We start from the raw sequence: 11162 nt of genomic DNA on the forward strand, positions 1-11162 counted from the left end.
CCTCCACTTGCAGGGAAGGGGCAGAGGAGGACGCTGAACCCCCTCTGTCACTCGGAATCTGAGAGGATAGTGTCCCTGCTGTCCTGAGGCTCCCCTGGGAGTCGTGGGGCTTGTGGCTCCAGGCTGGCTGCTCAGTTCTCAGAAACTCACCTGAGAGAAAATGGTGAATCCCGCCCGGGTCTCTGGCCTAAGGCGCCTCTGGGCTGACTGCTCCAGTCTCAGAACCTCACCCAAGAGAAAATGGTGGATGCAGCCTGGGTCTCTGGCCTAAGGTGCTCTCTGGAGGCAGGCCCTCCACTTGCAAGGAAGGGGCAGAGGAGGATGCTGAACCTCCCCTGTCACTCGGAAGCTGAGAGGATTTTGTCCCTGTTGCCCTGTGGCTCCCCTGGGAGTCCAAATTATTGTTTTTAAATTTTATGATTAGTATTCTTGTCATAATGATTTGCTTTGCTCAAAATCACAAATATATGATTTCAAATTTTCATTTAAAAGCTTTGTGGCCTTAATTGTCAAGCATACATCTGTGATACATATATTACCTTCTATGTTTTTATATATGTTGTGTGCTAGGCCTCAAGATTGGTTGATTGTTATATGTTGACCAATTCTTCCAGCATAATTTGTGGTAAGGGTCTCTTTTCTTGTATTGTTTTGAAATTACTTTCAAAACTTGAATTGATCCTCTTTATATGGTTTAGTGTCTCAGTTCTGATTTACTGATTTACTCATATGACTCTACACTCTTGATTACTCTATCATCATAGCAAGGCTTTCAGTCAATAAGCATTGCTTCACTAACTTTGTTTTTATTTTTAACATATTTTGGCTCTTACAGTTCACTCCTTTCTATTTTTACAATAAGCTTAAAACCCATCCTTTCAGCTCAAAATATAACTTAGAGCTTGCCTGCCTATCATACAATGACCCTGAGTTCAATTCAAAGCACTCCAAAAAAGTTCTTACGTTAATTTCTGTTACAATAGAGGTTTTGCATGGATTATATTGAGTCTATAAATCAAGTGGGAGACACTTAACATATTAGCAATATCGAATGTTGGATACCTTGGCAAGTACATCAATGTATTTAGTATTTGTCATTAATTTTGAAAAATTGTCAATTAACTGCATTTAATTCAAACATAGCATATGCAACATTCTTTGTGTTGGGAACATATTGAATCCTCTCTATTAAGAATTTTAAAACATGCCATTGTTTTCAATAATTGTTCACCTATGATGCTATGAAACATTAGGTGTTACTCCTGGTATCTAAATGTAGTCCTATATCTGTGAACCATCTACTCATCATCCCTACTCTACTCACCCTTTTCCAACCTTTGGTATATTTCTGTTGTATCATGCAACTTTAATTGTACAGGTAAACCATTTACTTAAAATCTCTCTAATATTTGGAGTGGGATTGCTATAAACTTACTTCAGTATTGTTTTTGTTATATCCTATGTTTAGTATGTTTCATTTCCATTTAATTATTTTAAGAGATTTTTATCTTTTTTTTTTTTTAAACATGACCCGTAGCACAGGGAGGTGGAGATATGCAATTGACTCTCCTACCATGACAACACACACACACATGTACTTGAAGAAACATTTCAGACTGTATTTAAAGCCTGTGAAGGATATGGGAGTCCCATACATAAGTGGTTGTGGAGACTTTTGTTTGGGTCTCCAGATTCAGTCAAATTGCTATCACCCATGCTTTTTATTTTCATTGTTCTCTAAGTTAACTATCTTTAATGGAGCAGCTATGGTGTCAGCACATGATAGTAAACTTGCCTACATTTCCCTCTTAGTTGTGAGACATTGTTTTGGTTTTCTGAACATCTTTTGATAAGTGCATATACAATTATTTATGTTGTGTGACTATGTTCATATTTTGTATATATATATATATATATATATATATACACATATATATATATATATTCTTTTCCTATGCTTGCCATTGTATTGTCTATACATTTTTACAGCCTTAAATTTTGATATACACCACATTAGCACGTGAAGCATAACCTTTGAATATAAAATGTGATTCTTTCTAAATTAGCTTTCAGTTTTTAAATTATTTAATATGTGCATGGAAGTGTGTGTGTGTGTGTGTGTGTGTGTTTACGTGCATGTATGTATGTACATTTGTATGAGTAGATAGTGCAGCATTGTGTAGAGGTACAGGACAATTTGTAGGAGTAGGTTTGCTCATTCCAGCATGTGGTTCCCAGGGATCTAAGTTTGTCCTGCTTGGCAGCTAGTGTCTTTAACCCCTGAAATTTCTCTCTAGCCTACAAAATGCAATTCTGTCTTGCTTAATTACTTTATAAAAACTATTGGATGCATATAATTGGAGGTAAAAAAAAATAAGTACCAGAAACAAACAACAGGAATAACAAAATACAGAACTATCCAGACTGTAGAGTTAAGTATAACCATATACATAAATACATGAAGATTAGTGGAATATGCAATGCTCTGCAATTAGAATTTTTCTTTTGGATTAATCTAGTAATTTCTACAGCCCATTTGCAACCGTGTTTTTGATTCCTAGTTATAGTTCTTTGTTTTACTTCTATAGTTGTCCTTAGTTTAATCTATTCAACTTCATCTTTTTGCATTAAACACAAAAAGTATACTACCATGAATAGTAAAAATGTCATATCTTCACCACTATTTTGTTATTGCTATCACTTCTTTTGTCTATACATTTTGTTTATAAATGAAACAATTCAATGTAGGTTTTTATTTAAAACCTCAGTTAATTTGAAATAATACAAAGGGAAATTTCAAAAATTTCCTACATATTTATTATTCCATTGTTTTAATCTCTTTCTATAGATACAGTTTTTCATTTTTTTTGTATTTTTTGTCAATTTAAATAACTTTTAGTGTTTCTTATAGACTAAGTATTATGACAATAAATTGTCCATTATATAAAAAGGTATTCTTTCTAATTTCTGAGGTATATTTCCCTTGCATATTGAACTCTAGGTTGATGATTTTCACGTAGCACTTTTAAAAAGTGAATCTACTTACTTTCATTTTCTATTGTTCTTTCATGAGAAATTGCTCCTAGCAGCATTATTTCCCTGTAAATAATAGGTCTTATCTTTCTGCTGCTCTTAATGTTATTTCTTTGCTTTTGATTTTCTAAACCTTGACTGTAGTGTGTTACAGGTGAGTTGTTGTTTGTTTTGTTTTTTTGTTGTTGTTTTATTCTACTTTACCTTGTTTTATGTTTCTGGGAACTTCTATTCGTCTTTTCTTATTAATGCTTAAGATATTTAAGATACTTTACATTAGGCACCATCCTGACTCTTTCCTTCCTTATATGATTATGAACTCATATATGTTGGTTGTTTTATAATGTCTTAGACAATTTTAATCCTCATTTTCATTAGTATCTTTGAATTCATTGGCTTTTCTATTATTATGAATGTTTGTTAAGTATATAGAGTTAAATTTTCATTTCTGATATCTTACTTTGACATTCAAAAGTGATCAATTGTCTGATAAAGTCTGTTTCTCTATTGGAATTTCTCAGTTGTTTACTCATATTGAAAATTGTTTCCTATAAGATATTAACTATATTTAAGGTCACTTTCTAATTCTATAATTTGGATTATTTATAAGTCACTTTATACTTACTATTTTTGTCTTGCTTTTGGCTCTAATTTTCTTATTTCTCTGAAGTTAGAATAAAATTTTAGGTCCAAGGTTTTGAACAGAAACTGTAGGTTTTGTTAAGTATTTCTAAAGAATCTTTGTTGTAAATTATTAACTGATCAATTTGAACATGGGTAGGGTTGGCTCTATATTGCCTTAGAATATCTTCTTTTATAATCCTCCCCTTTCCACTAATTAAAGTTAATCAATCCCATAAATATTGAAATATAAATTTTACCTCTAAGAATCAACCATTAGTAATCATGACAATGACCTAGATCTCAAAGGTAAGTCTAACAAGGTTAACAAGCCTCTCTAAAACTCCAAATTCTTTTTACTACTAAGGAATTCTACTGAAATATCAATATGCCATGTTCAGTATTTTTCTCAAGGACTCCCACAAATCTTGGGTTCATGGATCATAGAAAGATGGATAGATGACAAACAGACAGATAGATAGATACTTGAGATAGTTTTATAGAAATTTGAGGGTTCTCCTTTTGTAACTTCCTCTTTGGCAGAGTGTCTCCTCTGCATTTCCAGCTGAATCGTCATCCTTGGATACCATTGTTTGACTCTTGAAGCTTGCTTCTGCTTCATTTCTAGCTATGAGACATTTATGTTTACAATAAGATAAAAACTGCATGAATATTTGTCTCATAATTGCATTCTGGATAGGGATTAATCTAATATCAGTTTTTATGATAATCAAAATAAAAATGGCAAATAATCTCTAAATTGATAATTATGGAAAATTTTGAAACATAAATTTTTATTGTGTATGTGTGTTTGTGTGTGTGTGTTTGTAAATATATGTGTATGTCACGTGTGAGTACAGGTAGTTGGGGAAGTCATAAGAGGACATATTATTCATGGAGCTGGAGTTATACATGCTCATAAGCCACGTGATCTGGGTACTGCAAATTAAATACTTTATTATTATTATTAAACTTATTTATTTATCTACTTCTCAACTCAATATTAACCCTTCCTCTCCTTCTAGTACCTCCTCCTATAAATCTTCCCCTCATTCCCTGTAGAAAGGGAAGCCCCCTTTGGGTATTAATACCTCCACCCTACCCATCATCCATAGACCCCAACCCCCCACCACACTCCTCACCCACTGACCCTTGAACCTCCAACCCCACCCTCATTTAGAGGCACAGGATCCGCAGGGAGGTAGGCAGACAAGCCCTGATCCAATTGTGGATGGGGGAATTGCATGAAGAACAAGCTGCTCATTTGCTACATATGTACAGGGGGTCATATATTCAATCTCTGGGAGCCCCCAAAGGTCCAGGTTAGTTGACTCTTTTGGTCTTCCTTTGGAGTCCTTGGCCTCTTCAGGTCCCTCAGTTCTTCTCCCAACTTCCACAACACTCCTTGAACTCCACCAAATGTTTGGCTGTAGATATCTGCATCTTTTTCAGTCAGCTGCTGGGTGGATCCTCTCATAGGACATTTATGCTAGGTTCCTGTCTGCAAGGTTGACAGTAACATTAATAGTATCAATAATTGGTGTTTGCCCCTGGAATGGGTCTCAAGTTGGGCAATCATTTGTTGGCTATTCCCTCCATCTCTGCTCTATCTTTGTCTCTGCATATGTTGTAGCTAGGACACATTTTGGGTCAAATGTTTTGGGGGTGGATTGTTGTCCTTTTCCTTCCACTGGGAGTCCTGCCTAGCCACAGGAAATGTCCACTTTGGGATCCATAATCCCCCACTGCTAGGAAACTCAGATAGAGTCACCCCCTTAGATACCCTGGGGCCTCTCCCATTCCCAGGTCTCTGACATGTCCTAGAGATTGCCCCCACCACCAGCTCCAGCCAATCTCCTCTCTCTCCTGTTCTCCCTATGTATAATATCTCCCCTCCTCTCCCCATCCCCTCTTCCACCCAGTTCTCTCCTTCCATTGATGTCTGGTATCTATTTTGTTTCCCCTTCTGAGAAAGATTTAGTCACCCTCCCGTGTGCTCTCCTGTAATATGGCTTCTTTGGGATTATAGCATGATTATCCTGTATTCTATAGTGGATATTAATATCCACAAATAACTGAGAACATACCATATATCTCCTTTTGAGTCTATCTTTCCTCACTCAGGATATTTTCTAGTTCCACCCATTTGCCTGTGAAATTCATGATGTCCTTGTTTTTAATGCCTGAGTAGTATTCCATTGTACAGATATACCACATTTTCTGTATGCATTCTTCTGATGAGAGCTATCTAGGGTTGTTGGTCTGTATTTCTACCTTAATGCTTGGATGCAGGGCCAACAACATGTCACTCAGGGAAGGTGAAATGCAGGGGCCTAGGTTGTGTTTTGGCCTCACTGCTGGGTTGCCAGGCCTCTGACATGCTTCCCAAGGAAGGAGAAATGCAGTCTAAGATGGGGTCCCAGTCCATGTTTTTCCAAGAGATAATCTGAGATCTGGTACTGTTTCTGTGGTTTTCAAACTCCTCTGTACTCAGACAACACTGGCAACTGTGAGGAGTTGAGAATGGAGTTCCCAGAGCTCTCAATGAACCCAGGGAAGGGGTGGAGTTCATCTTGGCTCTGAGTTGGTGCCAATAGTACAGAGGTACTGGAAGAGTGACCTTCTATGAGAGATCTAGATGTGGTTCTTTAAGACGTATCTACCCCCATCCTCCAATCCTTGATGAAGGCTGGTCCTTGTTTGTCCAAACTGGTTTATTCATAGCAGATGAAAATGCATGTATCTTACTCAGGTTGAACCAGGGATTAAATACATTTGGCAGAAAGGAATGCCCAAGAAGGGAAGTTCATTGGCTAAACACTGGGGGCCTATCTAGATACCTCATTAGTATGAAGAACTCAATGTTTTCATGCCATGTGATCAGTTGTCATTGTCCTCTTAGTGAGGTATGGGGGTCACATGTTATAGAACAGGTAGTCTGGCCCGGAGGTGATTGCAACACCTACTGTTCTCAATTATGAAATTTACTAGAATTTTAAATCTGCTTCAACCTGACCAGTTCTTCTGTCTTGTGGATGGTTCTACTTACCCTACATAGGTTGTTTCCAGATTCTGACTATTATGAATAAAGCTGCTATATGAACATATTCACCAAGTGTCCTTGTGGGACAGTGGAAGATATTTTGGGTATATGCCCAGGAGCAATATAGCTGGGTCTTCAGGTAGAATTATTCCCAATCTTTTGAGAAATCAACAAATCGATTTCCAGAGTGGTTGTACAAGTTCACACTCCTACCATCAGCGGAAGAGTGTTTCCTTTACTCCACAACCTTGCCATCATGGGTTATCCTTTGACTTTTTCACTTTAGCTATTCTTATGGGTGAAGGTTGAATCTCAGAATTATTCTGATTTGTATTTCCTTGGTAACTACGGACACTGAAAATTCTCTAGGTGCTTCTTGGACATTTGAGATTTCTATGTTGTGAATTCTCTGTTTAGCTCTGTATCTCATTTTTTAATTAGGTTATTTGGAATGTTGGTGTCTAAGTTGTGTTCTTTATATATTTTGGATATTAGCCCTCTGTTTGGATATAGGGTTAGTGAAGAACTTGTCCTAATCTGTAGGCTGTTGTTTTGTCCTGATGATGGTGTCCTTGGACTTAGAGAAGCTTTTCCATTTCATGAGATCTCATTTATTACTTGTTGAACTTAGTGCCTGAGCCACTGGTGTTCTGTCCAGGAAGTTGTATAGACATACATTTTTTGCAACCTACTTTTAATAAGGGTTCAACCTCTCCTCTAGCCCACCACACAGCAGATGTAATGGAAGAGAAAAGGTATTAGGATATAGGGGAAGTGGACCTGTTCAGCAGAAGTACTTTGGGGATGAGCTTGATCTTCTTTGGCAGCAGTTCAGTCCTGTAGCAAACACCAAATATGATTCAGCAGCTGCAGACACATCCTCTAGGCAGGTGGAAACAAGGCATGAACCAGCAGCTACAATCCTGTCTTTTCAGCAAGCAGACACCAGGCAGTTGTAGTTCAATCCTGAAGAAACCACCAGGTTTGCCTACTGGCCTGAGGCAAGGCCACGGAAGTGGCAAGCTGCCACAGGAACCTAGTGAGCAGCTCTTGGGCAAGTTTCTCTCAATGATTCAACAATGCTCTTTAAGTTGTTAGTGAAGAATAGAGAGGTGGAGCAAGCTAAACCAAAGCTCATTGCTTATCTCCCACTGTTTGTGGAGTAAGTTAAATATTCCTTCATCAAGGGTTCTTTCACATGTTTGCTATATCAAACCATCTTTTCAGCTGTGTCTGCTTCAGGAGAAAAGGTTGTTCACGTGCTTGCTTTAGCAAGACGTCCTTTCACCTGTGTGCAATGCATCATTTAGCATAACTAACTTTACAAAGAAACTTGAAATTTCCACTTCAAATGTGTCTCCTATACTGATGAGTTACAGGCAACTCCCCACTTTCTGCTCCATTAGATTAAATGCGTCTGGTTTTATGTTGAGGTCTTTGATCCATTTGGACTTCTGATTTGTGCAGGGTGATAAATATGGATCTGTTTGCATTCTTCTACATGCAGACATCCAGTTAGAACAGCACCATTTGTTGAAGATGCTTTCCTTTTCCACTATAGGTTTTGGCTTCTTTATTAGAAATCCAGTGTTCATAGGTGTGTGGGCTCAGTACTAGGTCTTCAGTTGTATTTCATTGAGCCACCTGTCTGTTTCTATACACATACAATGCATTTTTTTATTACTATTGCTCTGGAGTACAGTTTGATGTCAGAGATAGGGATACCACCAGAAGTTCTATATTGTTCAGGATCATTTTAGTTATCTTAGGTTTTTGTTTTTCCATATGAAGTTGAGAATTTTTCTTTCAATATCTATGAATTTTTGTGTTAGAATTTTGATGGGGATTACATTGAGTCAGTAGCTTGCTTTTAGTAAGATGGCCATTTTCACCATGTTAGCCCTACTGATCCATGAGCAAGGAAGATTATTCTGCCTTTTGATATCTTCCTCAATTTAGCTTTTCAGAGACACGAAGTTCTTGTCATATAGATATTTCACCTCCTTGGTTAGAGTTACACTAAGATATTTTAGGATATATGTGGCTATTCTGAAGGGTATTGTTTCCCTAACTTTTTCCTCAGTCCATTTATCACTTGTGTAGAGAAGGGCTAAATTATTTCTTTGAGTTAATTTTATATCCAGCTGAAGGTGTATCATTGCTTAAGGTATCTAACAGTTTTAGGAGTTCTCTGGTAGAATTTTTGGGCTCACTTAATTATACTATCATATCATCTGCAAATAGCAATATACTTCTTCCTTTCTAATTTGTATCCCCTCGTTCCCCTTTGGTTTTCTTATTGCTCTAGTTGAACTATATTGAAGAGACAAAGGGTAAGTGGACAGCCTTGCTTGTCCTCAATTTTAGTGGAAAATGCTTTAAGTTTCTCTGTTTAATTTGTCCTTGTTTATTGGCTTGCTGTGTATTGCCTTTATTGTGTTTAGATATGCCCTGTGCATCCCTACTCTCGCCAAGATTTTTATAATGAAGGGGTATTGGATTTTGTCATTACTTTTTCAGCATCTTGTGAAATGATAACCCATCTTTTTTCTTTCAGTTTGTTTATATGGTGGATTTTTGTATATGAACCACTTCTACATCCTTGGGCTGAATCCTACTACTTGATCACAATGGATGATCTCTTTAATGTGTTCTTGGATTTGGTTTGCAAATATTTTATTGAGTAATTTGCATCAGTGTTCATAAGGAAAATTGGTCTGAAATTCTATTTCTTTGTTTTGTATGGTTTAGGGAACAGGGTGACTGTGGCTTCATAGAATGAGTCTGGCACTGTTCCTTGTGTTTCAGTTTATTTAGTGGAATAGTTTGAGGAGTATTGACATTAGCTCTTCTTTGAAGGTCTGGAAGAATTCTGCACTAAAAACATCGGGCTCAGAAATGTTTATGGCTTATTCTTTTTCCTTAAGGATTATTAGATTATTCAGATACTTTACCTAGTCATGATTTAGCTTTGGTAAATGGTATCTGTCTAGAAAATTATCCATTTAATTTAAATTTTCCAATTTTGAGGAGTACAGGCTTTAGAAGTAAGACTTAATAATTCCTTGAATTTCCTCATTTTCTGTTGCTATGTATTTGTTTTCACTTCTGAATTTTGAATTTGCTACTGTCTCTCTGCCTTTTAGTTAATTTGGCGAAGGATTTGTCTATCTTGTTGATTTTGTCAAAGAGCCAGCTCTTGGTGCACTGATTCTTTCTATTCTTTTGGTTCCTAATCTATTGATTTCAGCCCTGAGTTTGATTATTTTCTGGCATATACTCCTCCTGGGTGTGTTTGATTCATTTTTCCCTAGAGGATTCAGACGTACTTTTTTATTATTGGATATTTTCTTATTTACATTTCAAATGTTATCCCCTTTCCCAGTTTCCCCCCCTCCGGGAAACCCCATATTCCATCCTCCTTCCCCCTGCTTTTATGAGGATATTCCTCCACTCATCCACCCACTCCTACCTACCTGATCTCGATTCCCATACACTGGGTAGTCTATCGAGCCTTCATAACAGCAAGGACCTCTCCTCCCATTGATGCCTAACAAGGCCATCATCTGCTACATATGAAGCTGGAGCCAAATACACTCCTTGGTTGATGGCTTAGTCCATGGGAGATCTGGGGCATCTTGTTGGTGGATATTGTTGTTCTTTCTATGGGGTTGCAAACCCTTTCAACTCCTTTTTCTATATCTTCTATTGTGCACCCGTGCTCAGTCCAATGAGTAGCTGCAAGCATCTGATTCTTTATTTGTAAGGCTCTGGCAGGGCTTCTCAGGAGACAGTTATATCAAGCTCCTGTAGTATGCACTTCTTGGCATCCACAATAGTGTCTGGGTTTCAAAACTGTATATGGGATGGATCCCCAGGTGGAACAGTCTCTGGATGGCCTTTCCTTCAGTCTCTGTTGTACACTTTATCTCCACATTTGCTCCTGTGAGTATTCTGGTTTCTTTTGACAAAGGATCAACGCCTCCACAGTTTGGTCTTTCTTCTTGAGCTTCATGTGGTCTGTGAATTGAATCTTGAGTATTTGGAGCTTTTGGGCTAATATCCACTTATCAGTGAGTACATATCATGTGTGTTCTTTTGTGAATGGGTTAGCATACTCAGGATGATATATATTTTTTGTCTTTATGTGTTTTCTTTCTTTTTTTGTTTTTTTATGAGATATTTTCTTTATTTACATGTAAATTTCTCCTTTCCCAGTTTCCCCTCCAAAAAACAAAGAAACAAACCAAAACAACAAAAACAAACCCCTGTTGCCTCCCTCCTCCCCATGCCTGCCACCCAAACCCTCTCCCACTTATTGGTCCAGGCATTCCCCTACACTGGGGCACAGAACTTTCACAGGGCCAAGGTCCTCTTCTCCTATTGATGATCAAATATGCAATCCTCTACTATACACATGCTGCCAGAACAATCAGACCCCTCCATGTACAGACCTTGGTTGGTG

The sequence above is a fragment of the Mastomys coucha genome, chromosome X (assembly GCF_008632895.1).
Source record: "Mastomys coucha isolate ucsf_1 chromosome X, UCSF_Mcou_1, whole genome shotgun sequence".
Classification (NCBI taxonomy): Eukaryota; Metazoa; Chordata; class Mammalia; order Rodentia; family Muridae; genus Mastomys; species Mastomys coucha.